The following is a 9,171-nucleotide window of genomic DNA, read 5'->3' on the forward strand; positions in this document are numbered from 1 at the left end:
CTCCTCTCCTCTCCTCTCCTCTCCTCTCCGCTCCTCTCCTCTCCCCTCCCCTCCTCTCCTCTTCTCTGCTCTCCTTTCCTCTCCCCAGGAGCCTGAGCCCCCACCACAGCATCCCCTGACCCCAGCATAGGGCAGGTGGGCGTCCAACCTCTGGAGACTATGAAACTGAGCCCCCCAGCAATACAGAATGCAGTACATGCCCGCCTGGCCCTGGCTGGTGAGGTTTACTCCTAGCCCAGGTTCGTGCTCCTTCTGGGGTCTCAGTCCGGGAGACGGTGGAGGAAGGGAAGGGATGTTACCACGACGGCCACCTGGAGCCCCTCCTGTGGTGCCACCCCCTTCCAGGCCTCCGTTTCCCAAACATACCTCATGGGCTCCGCACACCACAGCTTCATGGAGAAGCCATGGGCAGGCCAGGAGTTCGAGACCAGCCTGGCCAACATGGTGAAACCCTGTCTCTACTAAAAATACAAAAATTAGCTGGGCATGGTGGTGTGCACCTGTCATCCCAGCTACTCAGAAGGCTGAGGTAAGAGAATCACTTGAACACGGGAGGCAGATGTTGCGGTGAGCCGGGGTCGTGCCAATGCACTCCAGCCTGGGTAACAGAGCAAGACTCCGTCTCAAAAAGAAGAAGGAGGAGAAGGAGGAGGAGGAGGAGGAGGAGGAGGAGGAGGAGGAGGAGAAGGAGAAGAAGAAGAAGAAAAAGGAGAAGGATTTGGAGGAGGAGGAGGAGGAGGAGGAAGCCGCTGCCACCATAGGCAGGCGTCACCCAATCTCTAGACCCACAGGTCACAGGTAGAGACAAAGGGACATAGGGAATGACAGTGTTCACCAGCACACATGGCTGGCAGACACTCTCCATCCACAGCCATCCACAGTGGGCCCTTGTCCACTCTCAGGGGGCACACAGGCTTCCACAGGGAGACTTGGCCCCATCCTCTGGGGTAAAAGGTGGGAGACATTTTTATGCTGTATTAGCTTTTCATTGCCGTCCTACCAATAAACACTAATTTGGCGGCTTAAAAAACACAACTGTATTATCTTATGGTTCTGGAGGTCTCCAGATCTGGAAGGCCGGGTGCAGTGGCTCACATCTGAAATCCCAGCACTTTGGGAGGCCAAGCAAGAAGGACTGCTTGAACCCAGGAGTTCGAAACCAGCCCTGGGCAACATAGCAAGACCCCATCTCTACAAAAAAAATTTTTTTAATAGCCTGGTGTGGTGGTGTGCACCTGTAGTCCCAATTACTCTGGAGGCTGAGTCTGGAGGCTCACTTGAGTTCAGGAGTTGGAGACTATAGTGGGCTATGACTGTGCCACTGCACTCCAGCCTGGACAACAGAGTAAGATCCTGTCTCAGAAAGTAAATAAATAAATGAAGACATGGGCTACACTCAGTGTCAGCAGGCTGTGTTCCCTTCTGGAGGCTTGAGGGAAGGATGTCTCCTTGTTTACTCAGGGTGTCAACAGAGTTTAGTTCCTTGCAGTTATATTACTAGTTTTTTGCAGAATTCAGTTCCATGCAATTATAGTTTCTTGCAGAATTCTGTTTTTTGCAGTTACAGTTCCTTGCAGAATTCTTTTCCTTGCAGTTACAGTTTCTTCCAGAATTCTGTTCCTTAGAGTTATTGTTCCTGGCAGAATTCTGTTTTTTGTTGTTGTTGTTGTTGTTTGTTGTTTGTTTTTTTGTAGTTACAGTTCCTTGAAGAATTCTTTCCCTTGGAGTTGTAGTTTCTTGAAGAATGCTGTTCCTTGTTGCTGTAGTTCCTTGCAGAATTCTGTTACTTGTAATTGTAGTTCCTTGCAGAATTCTGTTACCTGTAGTTGTAGTTCCTTGCAGAATTACGTTCCTCGCAGCTATATTTCCCTGCAGAATTACATTCCTTGCAGTTACAGTTTCCTGCAGAATTCTGTTCCTTGCAATTGTAGTTTTTTACAGAATGCTGTTCCTTACAGTTGTGGTTCTTTACAGTGAGGTGGTAGTTTCCTGCAGAATTCTGTTTCTTGTGGTTGTAGTTCCTTGCAGAATTCAGTTCTTTGTAGTTATAGCTCCTTGTAGAATTCAGTTCCTTGCAGTTGCACAGCTGAGGTCCTGGTTTCCTTGCTGGCTGTCAGCTGGAGGCTACTCCCAGCTTCTAGAGTCCACCCACATTCCTCGGCTTGTGGATCCTTCCTCATCCTCAAAGCCAGCAGCAATAGGTCAGTCCCACCTCAAACTTCCAATCTTTCCTTCTCTTCTTCCCAGGCAGGATCTCAATGGGAGATGAGAATGTGGCTGGGGCCTCCCCACCCATCCCTGATGCAGCACATTTTACTGAGAACAATGCAGGAAAAAGATGACATAGTTCCCAGGCTAGCCCACAATCATCTGTTGAACCCATAAGGAGGGTGAAAGGTAGAGAGGTAGGAAATGAGGAAGTGATAGGGGAGCTCAGAAGGATGATGAAGAGGGCCAGGTGAGATGACTCATGCCTGTAATCTCAACACTTTGGGAGGCCAAGGTGGGAGGATTGCTAGAGCCTGGGAGGTGAAGGTTGCAGTGAGCTATGATTGCACTGCTGCACTCCAGCCTGGATGAGAGAGCAAGGCCCTGTCTGAAGAAAAGAAGAAGAAGGAGAAGGAGAAGGAGAAGGAGGGGAAGGGGAAGGGAAGAATAAGAAGGAGGAGGAGGAGGGAGGAAGGAAGAAGGAAGAAGAAGGAGGAGGAGGGAAGGGGAGGGGGAGGGGAGGAGGGGAAAGAGGAGAAGAAAAAGAGGAAGAAGAGGAGGAGGAGGAGGAAGAGAGGAGGACAAGGAGGAGGAGGAGGAGGAGTGAGGAAGAGAACCCCACAACAAACAAAGAAATGCAATTATCCCATACAGAGGAAGTCACTTTTCATAATGAGGCTAGTGGGCTAACCTGGAGGTTATGGTCTCTAGCTATAAGATCTATTCGTCTGCTCTTCCCGCCCTAGCAACATAGGGTCTCTGGTCTTAAGGGTCCACATGATTAGATTGGGCCCCCCTAGATAATCCAGAATAATCTCCCCATCTCAAAAATCTGTAACATTAATCACATCTGCAGATTTCTTTTTTGCCATGGAAGGAAATACACCTACAGGTTCCGGGGATTCAGGTTTCTACAGCCTGGGGGAGAGATGGACATTATCCTATGTGCCACACACGGACACCATACAGGTAAATACGGGTCAGTGGCTAGCTCACAGGGCACCTTTGTGCAAATTAAAACAAGTCATCTACCTGGTGCAGTGGCTCACACCTGTAATCCCAGCACTTTGGGAGGCCAAGGCAGGTGGATCACCTGAGGTCAGGAGTTCCAGACCAGCCTGACCAACATGGTGAAACCCTGTCTCTACTAAAAATACAAAATTAGCCAGGCATGGTGGCATTTGCCTGTCATCCCAGCTGCTCAGGAGGCTGAGGCAGGAGAATCCTCTGAACCAGGGAGGCAGAGGTTGTGGTGAGCCAAGATCACACCATTGCACTCCAGCCTGGGCAACAAGAGCGAAATTCAGTCTCAAAAAAAAAAAAAAAAAAAAAAAAAAGAAGTCATCTGGCTAGACATGGTGGCTTAAGCGTGTAATCGCAGCACTTAAGGAGGCCGAGGCAGGAGGATTGTTTGAGCCCAGGAGTTCAAGACCAGTCTGGGCAACATGGTGAGACTCCCGTCTCTACAAAAAAAAAAAAAAAAAAAAAATTTAATAACCTGGTGTGGTAGCATACACTTGCGGTCCCAGCTACTCGGGAGGCTGAGACAGAAGGATCTCTTGAGCATGGGAGGTTGAGGCTGCAGTGAGCCATGGTCTCCACTGCAATCAGCCTGGGCATCAGACTTCAAAGTCGTTGCATAGACTGACTTTAATAGAATGAGACTCTTGATTGACCTCTGCTGGAAATGAGTTGAAATACATGTGCAAGTTGACCCTATTACAGGCTGTGGTGGCTGGTGCCTATAATCCCAGCAATTTCGGAGACTGAGGTGGGTGGATCATTTGAGGTCAGGAGTTGGAGACCAGCCTGGCCAACAGGGTGAAACTCCATCTCTACTAAAAATACAAAAGTTAGTTGGGCATGGTAGCAAGCACCTGTAATTCCAGCTACTTGGGAGACTGAGGCATGAGAGAGTCACTGGAACCCAGGAGGTGGAGGCTGCAGTGAGCCGAGACCGTGCCACTGCACTCCTGCCTGGGTGACAGAGCAGGACTCCATCTCAATCAATCAATCAGTCAATGCTGTATCTCCAAATTCAGAAACGCTGGGGCTTGAGGCTTCAATGCATGCATTTAGGGGTGGAACAATTCAATCCATAATGGGGGAAGGTGGTGTTGGGAGAATGCAAATGGTTGAGAAAGAGAACCCCACAATAAACGAAGAAATGGAAATGTCCTGTGAATTAGTCAGAGTTCTGCCGAGAAACAAAATCAATAGGTGATCAGAAAGATGGAGAGAGAGAGACAGCAACAGAAAGAGACAGAGATCTAGCGTGAGATTTATTATAAGGAATATATAACTACAGGGCTCATGTGATCATGGAGGCTGAGACATCCTATGACCTGCTTTCTGCAAGCCGAAGGCCCAGGAAGATTCGTGGTACGGTTCAAAGGTTGGAGAGCCTGAGAGCCAATAATGAGGATTCCAAGCCAGGTCTGAAGGCCTGAGATCCAGGAGCACCAGGGGTAGAAGATCAATGTCCCTACTCAACAGTTTGACACAGAGAGAATTCAATCTTCCTCTCTGCCTTTTTGTTCTATTCTGGCCCTCAACAGGTTGGATGAGGTCCTCCCACGTTGGGGAGCACCATCTGCTTTTCTCAGTCCACCAATGCAAATGCTAATCTCTCTCAGAAACACCCCCCCACAGATACACTCAGAAATAATGTTTAACCCAGATATCTGGGTGTCTTATGGCCCAGTCAAGTTGACACATAAAATTAACCATCACATCCCATAGAGAGGAAGTCATTTTCCATCATAAGACTGGTGCGCTAGCCTGGAAGTTATGGTCTCTACTTATAAACTCTTCTTTTGAGAGGTGAAAACACATGAAAACACGTCTTCAGAGTCAAAAGTCCTTAGCCGGGTACGATGGCTCACGCCTGTGATCCCAGCACTTTGGGAGGCTCATGCAGGAAGATCACTTGAGCCCAGGAGTTTGAGACCAGCCTGGGCGACATAGGGAGACTCCATTTCTTCAAAAAATTTTAAAATTAGCCAGGTGTGGTGGTGTGTGCCTGTGGGTTCAACTACTCAAGAAGCTGAAGTTGGGGGGATAGCTTGAGCCTGCAACCTCAGGAGGTTGAGGCTGCAGTAAACTATGATCACACCACTGCACTCGACGGTTCTCTATCTCGAAAAAAAAAAAAAAAAATTTAGGAGCCAAAATGCTTTAAGTTGAAACTTATGACTCAACACCCAGTCACTTACCAGCAAACGTGTGGCGACCAAGGAGTGGAAAGAACAGCCCCAATATTTACAATATTTGTCATTTCCTCCAATCAAGAGAGAGATTCTGTCTCCTTATTTCCTGAGTCTGGGTTTGACCATATGGCTTGTTTTAGCCAATGAGACATTACCAAACGTGACACAAGGGGAAGTACTTGCACATTAGGGCTATCTTTTCTGCTTTCCTAGCAACTCTGCAACCACCATGGGAATGAGCTTGAGCAAGCCCACTGGAGAGGCCACATGGAGGAGAACCAAGGCGCCCAGCAAACAGCCTGCCAATAGACTCGTAAGTGAAGCAATCCAAAGTAGTCAGCCCCAGCCAACCAACCAGCTCACTGTAGCCACATGAGTGGGCCCAAGCAAGACCAACAGAAGAACCGCCTGCCTGAACTCAGCCCATGTTGTGAACCCACAGAATCAAGGGTTAATAAGTGACTATCGTAGCAATCCATAGGGTAGTTTGTTACACAGCAAAGGCTAACAGATACAATGTGTAAACACTCTCTTTGGAAAGAGACACAGCCACTAATTCCCCAACAATAACCACACAGGCAAAGACATGCATGTGATCACCATGTTTCAGTGCTACAAACCCTGCTTTATGCATCACACATCCACTAGGTGGCAGGAGTTCTTTGGTTCAAACTTTGACATTAGCTACAGGCTAACGAATCAACTTGGGTCTACACTTAAAAAAGAAAAAAAAAGAAAGAGAGCAGTGATACAAATAAGAGCCATAGGCCAGGCATGGTGGCTTCACACCTGTAACCCCAGCACTTTGGGAGGCTAAGGCAGGAAAATCACTTGAGCCTAGAAGTTCAAGATCAGCGTGGCCAACATAGCAAGACCCTGTCTCTACAAAAAACAAAAAATAAAAAAAAAAAAAAAAAAAAAATACTAACTGGGCATGATGGTGCACATCTGTGGTCCTAGCTACTCAGGAAACTGAGATGGAAGGATCGCTTGAGGCTGGGAGTTTGAGGATGCAATGAGCTGTGATTGCACCACTGCACTCCAGCAGCCTGGGCAACAGAGTGAGACTCTCTCAAAAAATATATATATAATTTATTAAGGCATTAGTTCTAAATGCTTCACATATGTGATCCTCATAGCATCCCTACCAAGTAAGTGCTATTATTATCCTGGCTTTGCAGATAGAGAAACTGAGGCACGGAGAGAAGACATCTCAGCTGATAAGTGAACTCACAGCCAGTTCTTACTCTGACACCAAAGTCTGTCATGAAGTGTCTGCATAACCCTGAGCAAGTCTTTAATGCTCTTTTGACTCAGTTTCCCCATGTGTAAAATAAAAGAACCAAGCTAGATCAGAGGTTATTAACCCAGAATTGGAATGGGCTCTGTGGATAAAATTTTGGAGCACCATGATACCATATAACTATCTGCAAAATCTTTTGGGGTAAATATATTTGGAGTGGGGGGAATGGTGGCAATGGGCCAGCGGTGGTCTTTAGATTTGGGTGAACTCCTAAATAAGTCTGTGGTCCGGAAACATTTAAGAAACACTGGAGAGGCCAGGCATGATGGCTCACACCTGTGATCTCAGCACTTTGGGAGGCTGAGGGGAGTGGATTGCTTGAGCCCAGGAGTTCAAGACCAGCCTGAGCAACATAATGAGACCCCATCTCTACAAAAAAATACAAACATTAGCGGGGCATGGTGGTGCATGCCTGTACTCCCAGGTACTCGGGAGGCTGAGGTGTGAGGAACACTGGAGCCTGGGAAGTCGAGGTTGTGGTGAGCCATGAAAAAGAAACACTGGAGAATATGCTCTCAAAGTCCCGTTCCAGGGATCAAGCTTCTAGTCAAGTGAACACCAATGCTACAATTACAACGACACAGAAACCAAGCAAACCTTGCAGAGAACAGTCTTAGCTACGATTCAGTCCATATTACCGAGGCATTGAACTGCAGTCAAGATTAAGTGCGACCCTGGTCTTCTTCCAGGCCTGAGTGATATGCATCTTTCCAATACTATCTGCACCCTTGTCTCAGAACTAAACCAGTTCTGGGCTTATCCCATACAGCATGACCTGCCCAAGGAGGTTCTCCTTACCCCTGCCCCTTGCAAGGTGCTGTTGCTATAACTTTGACCTCTGGTCCTTGAATATCCACACCCTGAGAAAGCAGCTAATGATTACAGAAACTGTGAGAAGAATTCACAACAGATTCTGTTGCCAACGCTTGCCTAATTTTCCAGAAGTCTGGTACAACGTGGCTGCTTCTGGTCTCTTGAGATTTGTGAGGTTTGTCTGGGGATGGGTTGCTGTCTCTCATCGTGTCACCGCCTCAATTTTTCTGGACCGTGCCAGCTCTTACCCACTCGCAAGCAGCAACATTCAAGGCAGCTTGACATCAAAGGCACCTCCTGCTGCTCACAGCCATTGGCCCCCGGTGTCCTAAGTGAACTTCCCCTTCACACGACAGCCTGGTAAACTCCAAACCAGTCATCACGCTCTATGCTGTGTTATGCAAGAAGTGTGTAAACTTTTCCTGTTGGCGGTGGAATGCTTTGTCAAGCAACATCTTATGCAGAAGCTCAAGCAATGGTAAAAAAATAATAATAATAAAAATTTAAAAAATACAAAACTACAGCAGGATCAATAGGGTCTTGCTACATTGGCCAGACTGGGAGAGCACAGTATCTTGAGGGGGAACCTGCAGGCAATCCATGTGCAAGAGTGATCTGGGAAAAAACCAAGAACACAGGACGGATTCACCCGCGAAGCACTGGCCCCAGGAAGGTGGGTGAGAGCAAGAGTTCAGCGGGCAGGAACTCTGGCCAAGACACCACCATGAGAACAGAGGCCCTGGGGATTCACAGGCATCTTGCAGAGGGCACCACACTTCCCACAGGTCGTGGGAGAGAGGCAGACGCCAAATCTCTGAGGCTCTATTGACCCCAGCTGACATCTGGGTAACATCTGTTATACAAAAGAGCCGGGACCCAGCCAAAACGCGGCAACCCCCGTAGGGCTTTTAAACACCCGGCAGGGATTTTTAAATAGTGTTAGAGAGATTCTCTCACAACGAATTCACTAACGGCCACCTGGCTCAGCTGCCGCCCAGACACACCCAACACACACACGCCCACCACATATAAAAATAAACTAATCTTTACCCCATGTGTGTGTGGTATACGCCAGACAGTGGGTTATCACTTTACACATATTAATTCATGTCGTCCTTCCAACAAATCCTTCGGGTAGGTGCTATTATCATCCACCCAGCAGCCAGAGAGGACTCCCTCAACTCAACACATCCCAGGGTAAAAGCGTCAGTACTTTCTGTAACTCTTTTTTCTTTTTCTTCTTCTTTTAATTTTCTTTAGAGACAGGGTCTGGCTCTGTGACCCAGGCTGGACGGCAGTGGTGCGATCATAGCTCACTACAGCCTCGAACTGCTGAGTTCAAGTGATCTTCCCACCTCAGCCTCCTGTGTAGCTGGGACTACAGGTACATGTCACCATGTTTGGTTCATCGTCGTGTTTTGTTTTGTTTGTTTTGTTTTTGTAGAGGCGGGGGTCTTACTGTGTTGCCCAAGCTGGTCTCAAACTTCTGGGCTCAAATGATCCTCCTGCCTCAGCCTCCCAAAGTGCAGGGATTACAGGTGTGAGCCACCATGCCTGGCCTGCCATGCCTGTAACTCTTGAGATCTTACAAGATCTCCTTCCCCACAACAGCCACTACCACTTCCCCGCCTTTCGCCT

The 9,171-nt window shown here is 47.9% G+C and overlaps 1 protein-coding gene across 1 annotated transcript in view; it reads right to left on the reverse strand.

Annotated features, from left to right (window-relative positions):
• The window catches only part of LOC111530288 (nuclear factor interleukin-3-regulated protein), a 49,737-nt gene extending 41,892 nt beyond the window's left edge, over positions 1-7,845 (reverse strand). The window contains exon 1 of the mRNA XM_023197456.3: positions 7,651-7,845. The gene's annotated coding sequence lies outside the window, so the exon portion shown is untranslated. The remainder of the gene's footprint in view (positions 1-7,650) is intronic.
• Between the last annotated feature and the right edge of the window lie 1,326 nt (positions 7,846-9,171).

Source organism: Piliocolobus tephrosceles, chromosome 21, assembly GCF_002776525.5.
Source record: "Piliocolobus tephrosceles isolate RC106 chromosome 21, ASM277652v3, whole genome shotgun sequence".
In the NCBI taxonomy this organism is placed as follows: Eukaryota; Metazoa; Chordata; class Mammalia; order Primates; family Cercopithecidae; genus Piliocolobus; species Piliocolobus tephrosceles.